This window comes from Macaca fascicularis, chromosome 16, assembly GCF_037993035.2.
Source record: "Macaca fascicularis isolate 582-1 chromosome 16, T2T-MFA8v1.1".
NCBI lineage: Eukaryota > Metazoa > Chordata > Mammalia > Primates > Cercopithecidae > Macaca > Macaca fascicularis.
Genome location: NC_088390.1, coordinates 51,791,432 through 51,807,163, shown reverse-complemented (window position 1 = coordinate 51,807,163; position 15,732 = coordinate 51,791,432). Strand labels below are relative to the sequence as shown.

The following is a 15,732-nucleotide window of genomic DNA, read 5'->3' as shown; positions in this document are numbered from 1 at the left end:
ATATCCTTATTCAGGCTATATATCCTTTTTTAAAAAATTATTATTATTTTACTTTTAAACTTTTTTTGTTAAAAACTAAGACACAAACATATACATTATCCTAGGCCTACACAGGGTCAGGATCGTCAGTGTCACTGTCTTCCACCTCTACATCTTATCCCACTGTCTTCAGGGACGGTAGCATACCTGGAGCTGTCATCTCCTGTGATAACAATGCCATCTCCTGTGATAACAATGCCATCTCCTGTGATAACAATGCCTGAGGCTGTTTTACAGTTAACTTTTTTTAATAGGTAGAAGAAATATACTCTAAAATAATGATAAAAAGCATAGTAAATACATAAACCAGTAACATAATTATTTAGTATTATCAGTAGTATGAACTGTGCATAACTGTATTGCTATATTTTTATACACATAGCAGAGCAGTAAGTTTGTTTACACCAGTGTCACCACAAACACATGAATTATGCTTTGCATTACAATGTCAGGACAGCTGTCATGTCACTAGGTGATACGAATTTTTCAGCTCCATTATAATCTTATGGGACCACCATCGGATATGCCACCTGTTATTGACCTTAGCGTTCTTATGTGTTGCATGACTATAATGAGGTTTGAGGACAAACCCTGCTAGAAATAAACGGTTTATTCGTTTTTGCCAGCATTGTGTTTACATCATCCCATGGGACTTTGCTCAAGTTTTTCCAGGTGACCCAGCCCAATCCCATCCTCATTCATTCTATTAATGACATCCCTTCCCACCTCAATAGAAAATGCAAGCCCAAACTGAGTCAGTGTTTTCAGCCTCGGTGTCTTTCCTTTTAAAAATGCGTTCTAGGTAGCTAAACATATTCTGGTTGTGCTCCCCACTTTCAAGTGGCAAGTTTTTTTGTGAGTGAATTACTAAGAGTCTTCAGGACTTCCTACCCAGCACTTGCCTTTTAATTTGCTATGACCAACCTACAACACCTGTCAACTCTTCCAATGGATTAATAGATCTGTAATTAAAATCCAACAGAGAGCCCCCAAAATTAATTAGGACATGAAACAGCCATGTAAGCAGCATGGAGCACAGCTCTGTATAAAGAAAAGACAAGCTTCATGTAAAACAAGTGTATACCCCAGGCAGGCCTCTGTCCGTCTCTCATCAGCTGGCCCCTGAACTGCCTGTTTCTGATCTGTAACCTCATTGTGAAAGTGCCTAATAGAGGGCAGCCACACAGTGGGTAGCAATACAACGCAGTGACTGCTTGACTTTTTACTTGAAATATAATCCTCAGGGGAGCCTATTTCTTCTACTTACAGAAAAAAGGAAACTTTAGAGAGATCAAATATCTCATTGCTCACACCTAGGTTTTCCCTTCAGATCTCCATGCTCTGTGGATGAAGCCTTCCTTTAAGTTTTCTGGAGTCTGAGCTTATGGACATAATGTCATGAAAGCAGGATAGTGCTGCATATGTATCTGCTTCTTACTGTTGAGACCTTGGGCAAGTTATCAATACTCTGTGCCTCAGTGACTAGCACTTGGCAAGTGCGCAAATGCCAGGTATATTATTAATGCTGATTGGCCTCTAACAGAAAGATAATGGTAGTGATGTCTATTTTCTCCTGTTCTCAAGGGGTTATACCTAGGGGATCCATATTAACTTTAATGTACATCCAGATTTATAAAAAACGGTTTCTGAAAGCAAGTTGCCATGTTTTATGCAACATTTGGCAATTAACTGTTTTTCTCATTGTTGTTGTTGTTTGTTTGTTTGTTTTTTAATAATGAGGCGAGGTGCAGTGGCTCACACCTGTAATCCCAGCACTTTGGGAGGCTGAGGCTGGTGGATCACCTGAGGTCAGGAGTTCAAGACCAGCCTGGCCAACATGGCGAAACCTTATCTCTACTAAAACTTAGCTGGGCGTGGTGGTGCAGCCTGTAATCCCAGCTACTCAGGAGGCTGAGGCAGGAGAATCGCTTCAACCTCGGATGCAGAGGTTGCAGTGAGCCGAGATTGCACCACTGCGTTCCAGACTGGGTAACAGAGTTAGACACCATCTAAAAAAACAGAGCCAGCCAGGCGCGGTGGCTCACGCCTGTAATCCCAGCACTTTGGGAGGCCGAGGCGGGCGGATCACAAGGTCAGGAGATCGAGACCACGGTGAAACCCCATCTCTACTAAAAATACAAAAAAAATTAGCCGGGCGCGGTTGTGGGCGCCTGTAGTCCCAGCTACTCGGGAGGCTGAGGCAGGAGAATGGCGTGAACCCGGGAGGTGGAGCTTGCAGTGAGCCGAGATCGCGCCACTGCACTCCAGCCTGGGCGACAGAGCGAGACTCCGTCTCAAAAAAAAAAAATAAATAAAAATTAAAAAAATAAAAAAACAGAGCCAGAAGTAAAATGTCCTTCAACATACCTGTGAAAGGAGATATATTAACACATCCAAGAATTCACTCCTTCAGTGATAAAACATCTTTCTACCCTGAATAGCTACAAAATTGTACCTTTTTTTCTCGTACAGTAGAAGAAGAGAATGGAAATTTCTTCCAAAATCGAGGTTGTCTTAAGATTGGCAGCCAGAGCAGGAGACCATAAAACACTGTCAGAGATGACAAGGGTTGAATTAAGTTCCAGGGACTGCTAAGAGCAATGTGAAGGACTCATCTCTGGTCAGGGATAACTGGGCATAAAAGCATATTGATTAATAATGTAACCTTCCTTTAAACCTTTTCCCAGGCAGTCCAGAAACCTTCACTGCACTCAGGTGAGAAACATGAAAAGGTTTTCCTCAAGATTTTCAATAGAAGCAACAACTGGAATAAACCAGACTTGTCATGGAACGATTTTTACCATATGGGGCCCTGATGCCTCACTGAGCAGGACTGTCAGGCCTGAGGTGGGTACACAGCCATGCTTCCTACTCATCAAATGCCCCCAGAGAAAGTGGCTGTGCATTTTCAAGAAAAAAATGACTTAGGCTTGCTCAATCCATTCAGAGACTAGGCAGAAAGTATAAAACAAATGATTCAGAAATCTCCCAACATAGCCAATATTTGCTGATAAATATTTGATACACACCTCCAGTTCCCAACCTACAGAAAGAATGCCACCTAGGCTCTTTGGAGTTGTTGGAAATAGATATTCATTGAGGTTACACTAGCAATGGGAAATCAGCTATTAGGCTACATGTGGAAATAAGAACAACATAACTCCTCCAGGAACCCAGGGATGGCTAGACTGAAGCTGGAATGCAGATTAATTGTGCTAAGATTTTTTTAGGACACACAATTCTCAAGACCCACAACCCCCACCAATGTGAATTTTCTCAAATTCTCTAGTCTCAATCCTACTAACTAACTACCCCACCCTCTAGTTGGTTATCTTTTTAAAATATTTTCATTTTACTTTACTGATAGCTTCTGATTACTCTTGGCTCCTGATGCTGCTGATTCTACTAACAATTGCTCTGTCTGTCCATCTGTCTGCCTATCTAGAGACACCAATTGTTACAAAGATCTCATACAAGGTCCTTGCCAGGGCAACATATTGGGACTGGCTAACAGATTTGTCACCCTTATTTTGGATGCCCCCTCCTAATCAAATCAGCCAAAATGCTGGGGTCAAATGATTCAGCACAGGGATTTTCAGAGTATGACCTGCAGGGCAAATCTGACCTGCCGTCTATGTTTGTACATTCATTAGCTTATGTATTGTCTATGACTGCTTTTGTGCTACGATGGCAGGCAGAGTTGACTAGATGCCAGCAGAGCTTAAAATATTTACTACCTGGCCTCTTACAGACAATATTTGCTGATTCCTGGTTGAGAATACAGACAAGTGTTCAGTGTAAGAAAGTGCACAGGAAAGAAACTGTAAACGGGTTTTCTTAGGAAGGGCTCAGGAGTATAGAAGATATTCTGAGGCCAAAGATCTCAAGGAAACTGCAGGGTGGCCTTCTTGGGTCCATACACATGCCATACACTAAATAAACATGTACACATACAAGTATATACTTGTATGTAAGTATGATTTTAAGTGAATAAGATGATTTTAACTGAATAAGATATAAATTAATTAATTTAAAAGTGAAACTGATTCTGTACTATCTCTTTAATAACTTTTTTTAACATGATTCAGAATACACCTCTAATCACGATGCAAACCTCTGATACAGCAATATCAAAACTGTACATGACCTGTTTTGCATTCCTATTTAGCCCTGGAATGCAACCAATGCTATTGTTGTTGTTCTTATGTTTTTGTAAGGAACATGGTAGGACATTCACTTTATAACTTGGGGCTAAGACTAATACAAAATATGATGATTTCTACCACTTTCATCCCTACTACTTTTGAAGCTCATCCTGATCTTTTTATGATTAAGAAACTTAATGAGGAAACATTGTATGATTACTAGGCTCGAGAACTTGAGGAAAAGTAAAATTTCTGCCCATCTGCATGAAGAATTAACTTTGTCCAGTGATTTATAACTTCTTCCTTAGTTGATTGTGAGCACTTGGGATGCAGATTGGATTTGTGCTTGTTCATATACCACTAATTCCTAGCATCGTGACTGGCGCATTTGGGGACTTCATTATATGTCTGTGGAATGAATGAGTGCATGCTGCCATATGTTCTCATTGCTCAGTTGGTAAAGCTAACATAGAAGGACTTTTAACTGTAAAGACATTAGGAACACCTTAGTAACTGCTCTCATCACTATAGAGATGGGCTAGCACTGAAAAGTAAAAGTTCTCTCTATAAAAGAGTGAGGCACAGAATGAGATTCAGACTGACTAGAGCTCTCTTCTCCTACATTACAATGGTCATTACATTATTTGGTCATTACATTATTTGTGCTCAGGCCTACACTAACAGGCCTGGGTCTAACCCTATGCTGCCCAGATCTTTAATCCAGGACTCAATCCTCCATACAAAGTTAGTTCCTAGTTTGTACTCCCATGATACTGTGTCCATATTTTTATTTACCACTTAGACTGAACTGCAATTATCTGCTTACTAGGAAGTTTCCCTCACTGGCTTAGGAGTTCATGTTGTGCCTCTGTATAAAATTCAATAATGTGTGATAAAGAAAGGAAGGAATAAATGATCTAATAAGGATGTAAAATATAAGTCACTATCCCCTTTTGTCTCCTTGACCATCTATGCTGATTGATCGTGACATCCATCCTCATTAGACTTACCTTCAACCTCTCCCCTTTCTTAATGGTTTTGCCTCTCCAGTCTCTAACAATATTTCAAACTTTGGGCCAGGTGCAGTGGCTCACGCCTGTAATCCCAGAACTTTGGGGGGCCGAGGAGGGTGGATCACTGGAGGTCAGGAGTTTGAGAGCAGCCTGGCAAACATGATGAAACCCCGTCTCCACTAAAAGTAAAAAAAAAAAAAAAAAAATCAGCCGGGTGTGGCGGTGCGTGCCTGTAATCCCAGCTACTTGGGAGGCTGGGGCAGGAGAATCTCTTGAACTCAGAGGCAGAGGTTGTAGTGAGCCAAGATTGTGCCACTGCACTTCAGCCTGGGTAACAGAGTCACACACACACACACACAAAGTTTGCATAACTATAGGTATGTATGTGTTATCAGAGATTCAAATCTCAGACATGGCCTTTGTGAAAGCATCCCCTCCCGCAGCCACCTAATTTCTGATACACGTCAGCCTTCCCAGACAGCTCCTTCCCCTGGATCCCCCATCTGCCTGCTAAATAAGTAACACCAGGTTTCACTGCCAATGTAAGACACTCAGGAAGTAAAAACAGCAGCATCAATGTGCTTCCTGGCAGCACAACTAGACTTCAGCAAATAAAACACCCTGAAAACAGCTGGCTGAGGTTCCCGGAGCCCTCCTCCCCCTCCAGTGAATCACTCTGTAGAATGTGGCTGCCCAGCTAGGCCTTTGCGAGAATTTGATAAGTTAACCAAGGCTGCCCTCTCATGGTTAAAAAAACTACCTGTTATAAAATGTTTTCTATTTTTCAAACACGAGAAATCGAGGGCACCCCACTGAAATACCTGTGTAATACTTATCTTTTTAAAGCAGATAATTTAAAGTATGCTGCATTCAACTTCTAAGAAACAATGAATGAGAAGTAAAATTAGAAGTGAAAAAGTATATTCAAAATGTTAAAACTTGCTCTAGATTGAATTATCATCACTAAGAATTCATTGGCCGGGTGTGGTGGCTCAAGCCTGTAATCCCAGAACTTTGGGAGACCAAGGAGGGCAGGTCACCTGAGGTCAGGAGTTCAAGACCAGCCTGACCAACAAGGTGAAACCCTGTCTCTACTGAAAAAAAAAAAAAAAAAAGAAAAGAATTCATTGATTCTAGAATTTAAGTAGATGAAATAATTGCTGAACCTTGATGAGCCAATAATAAAAAAAGAAACAAAGAATTGCTTAATACATGGGATTTCTGTCTTAGGTGATTTATTTTAGACTTTAGTTGGCTTACACAGCAGTAACACTGGTTCTGTTTATATATTAATTCATTTAGTAAATATCTGCAGCGAACATACTAGAGAATCTCAACTACTATAAGATGTACTTTTTTCCTCCGTATTTTAAACATCTCTAATGCAGCCAGGCATGGCGGCTCACACCTGTAATCCCAGCACTTTGTGAGGCCGAGTTGGGCAGATCACCTGAGGTCAAGAGTTAGAGACCAACCAGTCTGGCCAACACAGCGAAACTCCGTCTCTACTAAAAATACAAAAAATAATGAGTCAGGCATTCTGGTGGACGCCTGTAATCCCTGTTACTTGGGAGGCTGAGGCAGGAGAATTGCTTGAACCTGGAAGGAGGAGTTTGTAGCGAGCCAAGATGGCACCACTGCACTCCAGCCTGGGCGACAAAGGAAAACTCTGTCTCCAAAATAAAAATAAAAATAAAAACATCTCTAACACGTCTCACAACCTGTGGTATGTTATAATCTCTGTCAGCCAGGCAACAGCAGAAATGCATACACAGTTGTCATTGCGTGGGTATGTGCAATCTGCTTGTCATTTCTGGTGGCTTATGGGACACTGATACCCTTGATATTTCAGTCCCAAATCTATTTAAGGACCATTTTGGGAAGAAAAACGAGTCCTGTTTGTTGTCTGGAAAAGCTTTCATTGATACTTTGTAGTAAGATAAAAAAAAAAAGCACCACCATCAAAACTTAAAATGAGTGTCGGCCGGGCGCGGTGGCTCAAGCCTGTAATCCCAGCACTTTGGGAGGCCGAGGCGGGTGGATCACGAGGTCAGGAGATCGAGACTATCCTGGCTAACATGGTGAAACCCCGTCTCTACTAAAAATACAAAAAACTAGCCGGGCGTGGTGGCGGGCGCCTGTAGTCTCAGCTACTTGGGAGGCTGAGGCGGGAGAATGGCGTGAACCCGGGAGGCGGAGCTTGCAGTGAGCCGAGATCACATGCCACTGCACTCCAGCCTGGGCGACAGAGCGAGACTCCGTCTCAAAAAAAAATAAATAAAATAAAAATAAAAATGAGTGTCAACAGCTTAGAATAAAGTATTGGGAGACAATAGCAGAGCTCTCTAAAGAAAAGCAGGGTCACCAGTGCTGACAGTGGCATAAAAAATGACAGGGTGGGGAAAAACACACTGATGTCTCTGAGTCAAGGAGTGAGTTTGGAGAGTTGGATTCTGTATGGGAAGAAGAAATATCTTTGTTAATTAATTAATTAATTTTGAGATGGAGTTTTGTTCTTGTTTCCCAGGCTGGAGTATCTTGGCGTGATCTTGGCTCACTGCAACCTCTGCCTCCCAGGTTCCAGCGATTCTCCTGCCTCAGTCTCCCAAGCAGCTGGGATTACAGGCACCCACCACTATGCCTGGCTAATTTTTGTGTTTTTAGTAGAGACATGGTTTCACCATGTTGGCCAGGCTGATCTACAACTTGTGACCTCAGGTGATCCACCGGCCTCAACCTCCCAAAGGGTGGGATTACAGATGTGAATCACGGCATCCAGCCATCTTTGTTAATTTATTTTGCTTACATTTTCTTTTTCACATATGCAAAAGAGTCATATATACAAAACATCTGGTCCAATAATTCTCAAAACATTATTTAAATAAACACAAAATAAAAATTATAAGTAATAAGAAAACAGTATCTCATAGTTTAACTGGCAGCTTTTCTTTTCCTTTTTGTTGTCCCTAAAAAAAATAGTGCATCTTATCACAGAAAGAGTTTTAGATGTAATGAACTATAGAACATACGAGGCGGTGTTACAGTCACTGAGTAATGCAGTGATGAGCAAAACAGAACTTTCTGCGCCCTCCCCAAGCCAGATAAGAATATATAAATATGCAAACAAATGCATCTATAAATATGCAAACAGATGAAGAAATGAGAGCATTTCAAATAGCAGTAAAGGCTATGAAGACAATAACCCAGAAGAAGAGGATAAAGAGAGGTGGGGCGGGGGCCAAGGAGGCTTTAAATCAGCACTGAAGGTACAATCAGGAGAAGTACATGGCAGTTGCACATCACACCATAATAGGTAGGAGAAGAAATGCTTTCAAGGAGCAGGCAGAGGTCAACAGTGACAAATGGTGTTAGAAGAGAAAAGAAGGTGAGGTGAGAGGACTGTTCTTAATATCGGCAAGACAATGGCTTTTAAAAACGGTATTATAGCTGGACTAAAGTAGGTTATAGGACGATGGACCACCAAATCTGCATTTTTTGGGTAGATCTGCTTTAGGACCTGAGGGAAAGAGTTGGCCTGGAGGGCTGTGGCTGCAGCGCAATATAGAATCACAACGGTATATTTTGTGGATCAAGGGAGCAATACGAAGTCTTGCAAGACAAGTAAACAAATAATTGCACAAAACAATTTCAGATTATTAACAGTGTTATAAAGGACATAACCAAGATGATATGATGGAAAATAGGGAAGAGAAGCCTACTTTAAGCTTTGGGCTTTAACAGGTACTGAACACCAAGGACATGCCAGGCATTTATTAAAAGCATTCAAATGTCAACTCATTTAATCTTGAGACCTACTTTTTGAGATATGTTCGGTTAGTTCCATTGTTACAGATAAAGAAACAAATGTTCTGAAATAGTGATTTGCCTGTCAAAGATCAATTAGCAAATGGTAGCCCTGGGATTAGAACCAAATTTGACATTGAAATTAAATGTGTTTCCCCTGCTCTACACCCCTTTATTCAAGGCTTTCCTGCAAAACAAACCTCAAAGCAGCCAGCCTTTCACAACTCCTGCCACAAAAATCCCAGCTCATGGTCTCTTTTTAGAGCCCCATTCCTATGAGACCTTTTTCAATGGAATGGATCACCAAGTTGCACATTATTCATAACATGCTAACAGAAACCAAATGTGTAATTATACTGATACTAGTAGGTACTGATAGATAAAGATCCCAAACAGCATCTTTTAAGTAGTGGCTTTTAGAGAGACATTGCCCAACCTCAAAGGCCATTTTCTAATAGTGGAAATTTTAGGCCACCTGGTAGATTGGAAGGATAAATGATCATGATAACTAGTTAATATTTACTGAGCTTTATTATATGCCCAGAATCATTCCAAGTGCTATAAACATAATATCTTCTTATTTTTCAAAACAACCCTATTATTTCAAAAGTATTTGTATCACCTGAGAGTTGATTTGAGCCCAGCTAATCTGATTTGCAAACTAAAACTAGGATCCCAAAGGAACACACAGGAATTAAATGACAAACCCCAAATGAGTTGTGTGCACCGATGATATTATAAAACTCACAGAAAGCTGGTTGGCTCAGGTTTTGAAAATATTGATTCCTTTGGTTTATTTTCCAGATAAAACTTTGGTTTTAGTCTCACAGGAATCCACTGAGATGACAAATTTAACCAACAGGTGCCCTTTAGTTCCCCCTCTCAATGGAGCTTCTTAATTGTACGGATGATGAGAGAAACCAAGGAAACTTTCTTTATGATTTAAAGATTAATGTTTGGAGGATGCTTGTGGTTTAAAATCAATCAACAAACTTCTGGTTGGCATTGCTGCATAAGGAGCACTGGGCTCGTTGCTTCAGATGCTCTCCAAGATCAGCAACGGACCCCTGCTGGTGGGGAAGGCAGGGGCTGGCAGTGTGATGCAATGGAAAAAGGCTTAAGCTTGGAAATGAGAAAAACCCAAATTCACCTCCATATTGACAGTGACTTTAGGCAAGTTAGTTAATGAAATGGGAGTAATTATTTTTTAAAAAATAATTCTGAAGTTTATTGGAGATCCCAAAGCACTTTGTACAGTGCTTGGCACAGGTAGAAGTCAACAACTGTTCCCCTCTTCACTCTTCCTGTGCCTTGTCCTCTCTCATCTTGGGTCTCTGAGTTCAGCCTAAAACCCATAAAGATGGAACAAAACAGAGCTGGGGTTGGGGCTGAGAGAAACCCTCTCGTGTGAAGCTGATGGAGGGTTATCCTAAGAGCTGGAAAAGAAAGGTTGTTCTTTAATTTTCACAACCAGGAGTTGCAAAGACATAGTATATTAAGAAATGACTGGAAGTAGGCTGGATGTGGCTCAGGCCTATAATCCCAACACTCTGGGAGGCTGTGAGGTTGGAGGATCGCTTGAGCTCAGAAGTTCGAGACCAGACTGGGCAACATAGTAAGAACTTCTCTCTCTCTCTCTCTCTCTCTCTCTCTATATATATATATATATATATATATGGAAATAAAATGAACATATATTTGTGTACATGTGGTTTTCAAAAACAATGGGCAAGACATTGTGCAAAAGAAGGTCTATTTTAAGGAGAAATAATATGTCTTGAAATGCACAGGGATATTTGATCGTGTTCAGGAAAGCCTGAACTTCAATCTAGTTTCATCCCTAAACAGTATTAAAGCTTATGACATTGACAATTTCTGGACAGACAGTGTCCACAGAAAAGAAAAAGCAAAGAGAAAGAGAGGTAAAGAAGAACATAGAGAAATCCAGAACTGACTGAAATGAAAGTTGGGGATAACTTCAAGATTTTCAGTTTGGGAATTTATGGTACCATTAGCACATCCAGGGACCTTTAAAATTCTTTATGACCTTGAGGCATCCAAGACAAGTTAAATCAGAATCTCTGAGGTGGGACCCAGATATCATCAGTCTTTACAGCAACCCAGGAATTTCTATGCATATGGTTGAGAATGACTGCTACAGACAAAACAAGTAAGGTAGGATATTGAGATAATGGAGAAAGAGGATGAGTATAATTCTAGACATACTGAGTTCAAGTTTCAACAAGGCATCCAGGAGGGAATTAAGGGCTGGATATCAGGAAGGACAGAACAACTTAAGATTTTGAAGAGCCATTCATTAATATGTACAATAAACATACCTTAGGCTGGGCATATTGGCTCATGCCTGTAATCCCAGCACTTTGGGGGACCAAGGTGGGAGGATCACTTGAGGTCAGGAGTTCAAGACCAGCCTGGCCAGCATGGTGAAACTCTGTCTCTAATAAAAATACAAAAATTAGCCAGGTGTGGTGGCCTATGCCTGTAATCCCAGGTACTTGGGAGGCTGAGGCAGGAGAATCGCTTGAGCCTGGTGGGAGGCAGAGGTTGCAGTGAGCTGAGATTGTGCTACGGCACTCCAGCCTGGGTGACAAAGTGAAACTCTGTCTCAGAAAAAAAAAAAAAAAAAAAAAATCCCTTAAGGGCTGTTGAGTGTCAGGACACCAAGTCCTACAAATGGGTCCTTTTCCTTTGTGGGACCTATATCTAGGAGGCAGGGAACAGATTTTTAAACAAATCAGTGATATAATGTGTTGTGGACTATAAGACAGAAATTTGTACCTGGGACAGGAAAGAAGGGTTCAATTCTTCTGGGAGTTGTCAGAAAAGACTTCATAAAGAAGGGACAAGGAGAAGGTGGGATGAGAGAAATGCAGAAAGAGAAAAAGGCGGACCTTGGAAGTATGGGGAGACTTACTTAGGTCTAGCAGAATGGAGAGGAAAATGGAATCAAATGAAGATCACTGAGAATTAGCAGTCAGAGAGAGAGAGAGAGAAAAAAAAAAAAAAAGTAGGATAGAGAAGTGCCCTGAAAGATAAGGCTGGCTAATAACGAAAGGCCATCACATGAGTGGTGCAGAGGGTCAAAGATGATGGGGATGACTATTAAAGCTGAAGATCACATAGTTATGAAAGTTCGTTTTTATAGTGGGAGAGTTGGGGCAGAGAGTAGGTAGTGTTTGGAACTAGACCCATGGAAAAAGAGAAGGATAATGAGAAGGCTAGTGGATATACTAAGGGGAGGGTTATAGGGAGCACATTTAAATATTAAAACAAGGAACAGGCCTGGTATGGTGGCCCACGCCTGTAATCCCAGCAGTTTGGGAGGCTGAGGAGGGTGGATCACGTGAGGTCAGGAGTTCGACGCCAGCCTGACCAACATGGAGAAACACCTTCTCTACTAAAAATACAAAATTAGCCGGACATGGTGGCACATGACTGTAATCCCAGCTACTAGGGAGACTGAGGCAGGAGAATTGCTTGAATCTGGAGGCAAAGGTTGTGGTGAGCTGAGATTGCGCCATTGCACTCCAGCCTGGGTAAGAAGAGTGAAACTCCACCTCAAACACAAACACACACACACAACAATCAAATGAGAAGGCAAAAATCTCTTAGCTGCAAGAATCGTGATGGTGGGTTATCTTTGTCTTCTACACAGGTGTACTTGCCAAATTCAGTCACTTCATTCTATAGACACTGCCCCCTAGAACCCACTTCTTTCAAAATGTGAACTAGTGAAGGGCACCACCTACCATCTAGAGCTCTACCATGAAAGATGATAGCACAGCTGTTCAAGTCACAGGTTCTGGAATTAGACAGTCCTTCCCTAGCAATGTGACTATGTGAAAAATTATTTCCTTTTCTTTTCTCTTTTTTTTCTTGAGACAGAGTCACTCTGTTGCCCAGGCTGGAGAGCAGTGGCACGATCTCATCTCACTGCAATCTCCGCCTCTTGAGTTCAAGCGATTCTCCTGCCTCAGCCTCCCGTGTAGCTGGAATTATAGTCGCCCACTACCATGCCCAGCTAATTTTTGTATTTTTAGTAAAGACAGGGTTTCACCATGTTGGCCAGGCTGGTCTCAAACTCCTGATCTCTGGTGATCTGCCCGCCTCAGCCTCCCAAAGTGCTAGGATTACAGGTGTGAGCCACCGTGTCCAGCCATTACTTCGGTTTTTCTAATATGAAATATAAAGTAATAATGGTACTGGTCTCAACGTTATTATGTGATTAAATGAGATAATGCATGTAATATGTTTAGAACATATCTGGCATATAGTTCTAGCACAGAAAATATTCACTATTGAACAAGAACAGAAAAAAAGTAGAACTTTGTGCCAGCAAAGTATATGACTTCCCCTATTCCTGTATTCTTCAAGAGGTCTCACACTGAATCAAGCAGATCCTTTAAAAAAGTAACACATCAGGCTCAATAAACAGATTCACCTAGTGACAATAATATAGGCTTTGGAACCAGGCAGCCATGAGTCAAACTTTAGTCAAGCCATTTATGAGCTTGATCTTTCTGAATCTCAGATTACATATTTGTAAAAATGAGGTTAATACTACCCACCTCCCAGGACTGTGAAGATTAAGATAGATTTCTAGTTGTAGACACTTAGCACAGTTTACATAAATAAATGTTTACTAAGTGTTCTTGGAATTGAAATTGTAGTAAGATTTTACTCCTGGTGTCATTTTACCCCTGTGGGATTCCGCTCCTTCTTTGACCTCAACTTAGTTGTGAATTCTATTGTCCCCGCTGCTAGACTTTACTAACATTAACCATGTGGATTTTCATGCCTGGAGAGAAGAGGAGTCATGGAGAAAGGAACAGAGTACACAAGAAAGCTGCAACAACCACCGTAACACCCTGGAGGGCACAGGGAGAGAGAAAAACTTCCGCCAGGCATTGCTGAGATAGAACACACGTAGTACTCATCAACCTGGGTTCTGTTCACCCAAGCATCAAGTCCAGAAGATACTTCTTGCTACTGTCTCTCCTCTTTCTCAGTGCCTGAGTCCTGTCATGTAAGGAAAGCAGACATAGGAGAAAAAAAAAAAAAAAAGAAGAAGAAGAAGAAAAGAAAAATCTCCCACATAGAAGTATGTTAAAAATCTATCTCTCTGGATGCTTGGTTCCTTCCTAGTTCTCATTATCTGATGGAAGGCCACTGACACCAACATTGTCCTAAGCTAAAATTGGCTTTCTTTTTCAGAGATTGTAGGTTGATTGTAGGTTGCAGAAAAGGCAAAACACTTTGCTAGAGGCTGTAGCATGGAATACAGATTAGGTTGGTGATGTCACAAAAGAGGGTTTCAACAGTGTCAGCAGAGGCTGTTAGTGATGACTAAGGAAGTTGATAAATGGCACCATCTGAAATAGTTACTCGCCCTGAATAGGCAGGTGGAGAATATTAGCTACAGATGAGACAAATCCCATTATGAGAAATATCATCACAACAAGAATATTTCATTCCAGATTTTAGAATCCCAGGTTTTGGCTCACTTCGGTCAAGAAAAACTATAAATAATTGAGTTCGAGATAAATAATTAAATGTTAGCCTCTTGGAGTGCATGGCAATTGGTTTTGATCTCTATATTAAAATTCACAAGACCACGGACATAAGTCAGAACAGGTCCCCTTCGTCTCCCTAGTCACCATATCCAGGGCTAAAAAACAAACTTGAAATGGGTGCCAGTTAGACTATAGGAAACAGGATCTACAAGCACCAGGAGCTCATCTATGGCTATCTGACATGGCCTGGGGACGCATCACTCTCTGGCAGCTGGAGATTGTTAACATCGCCAATTCAATGTTAATTGAATGCAAAGGAATAAGAAATAAATTCTGGTTCCCAAAGGGCAGCTGGAAAGGTGTTGGGCTTCTCAAACTCAGGCCTAAAACCAAGCATCCTCCTTGCCAGAGGAAACGGAAAGCCCCTCCCCCATTTTTAGAATCAGGCTGGAAAACACGGCTCCCAGAAAGTGGGGTTAGAAAACAAGAGCTTGCGTGGCGGCGCCCTGTGGTCCCTCGAGGAAACAGGAGAGACACAAAGAGGGCCTGCTCCTGGGAAGCCCTAACTTCGAACCCAATCCTTCCTCCTAGATATTACCTACAGCTTCAAAGGGCAGGGCGCACACCTCCCCTCCCGCATCTGTAGAGCGAAGGCAGGTCGAGGGTAAACATTTCTAGTTATTCAATTTATTCAGTGGTTAACTATTTTGTGGGTACCAGACACCGACCTAATCGGTTTACGTCCTTCCCTTAATTCTCACAATTCTGAATTTGTGTTATTAACCCCTTATTATCTTTGGTCTACCAAGGGCAGCCAAAGAGGCGCAGAGAAGAGTGACAATCTGCCTAGCAAGCGGCGGGATCAAAGCCTGGGTCTCTACTTCCCAAGCTGGAGATCTTGGGCTTCCTGCTCCTCCTGCGCGGGGCGAAAAGCCCACCTGGGATCCGAGCGGGCGGCCGCGCCACTCTCGCAGGCTCCATACGCCCACCGCTGCCCGCCTGTACCACCTGCAGCGGGCAGCGACGCCTCCTTGCCGGTCCCGCAGGGCGCGCTGCAGGTGCGCGGGGCGTCCCGAAGCCCCGCCCTAGCGTCCCTGCCCCGCGCCCCGCTCCTCACGCTCGGTACCCGCGCCCCGCAGCGGCAGCGCACAACGCACCGCCTCCGCCAGAGCCAGGGAAGCGCTCGGGCGAAGAGGA

At 42.2% G+C, this 15,732-nt stretch overlaps 1 long non-coding RNA gene across 1 annotated transcript; it reads right to left on the bottom strand.

Moving 5' to 3' along the window:
• Window positions 1–2,471: 2,471 nt before the first annotated feature.
• Window positions 2,472–15,688, bottom strand: LOC135967658 (uncharacterized). Its single transcript, XR_010581812.2, has 3 exons — window positions 15,474–15,688; window positions 5,195–5,376; window positions 2,472–2,589 (listed from the first exon to the last, which is right to left on the bottom strand). It is a non-coding gene; the product is annotated as an uncharacterized lncRNA (long non-coding RNA).
• Between the last annotated feature and the right edge of the window lie 44 nt (window positions 15,689–15,732).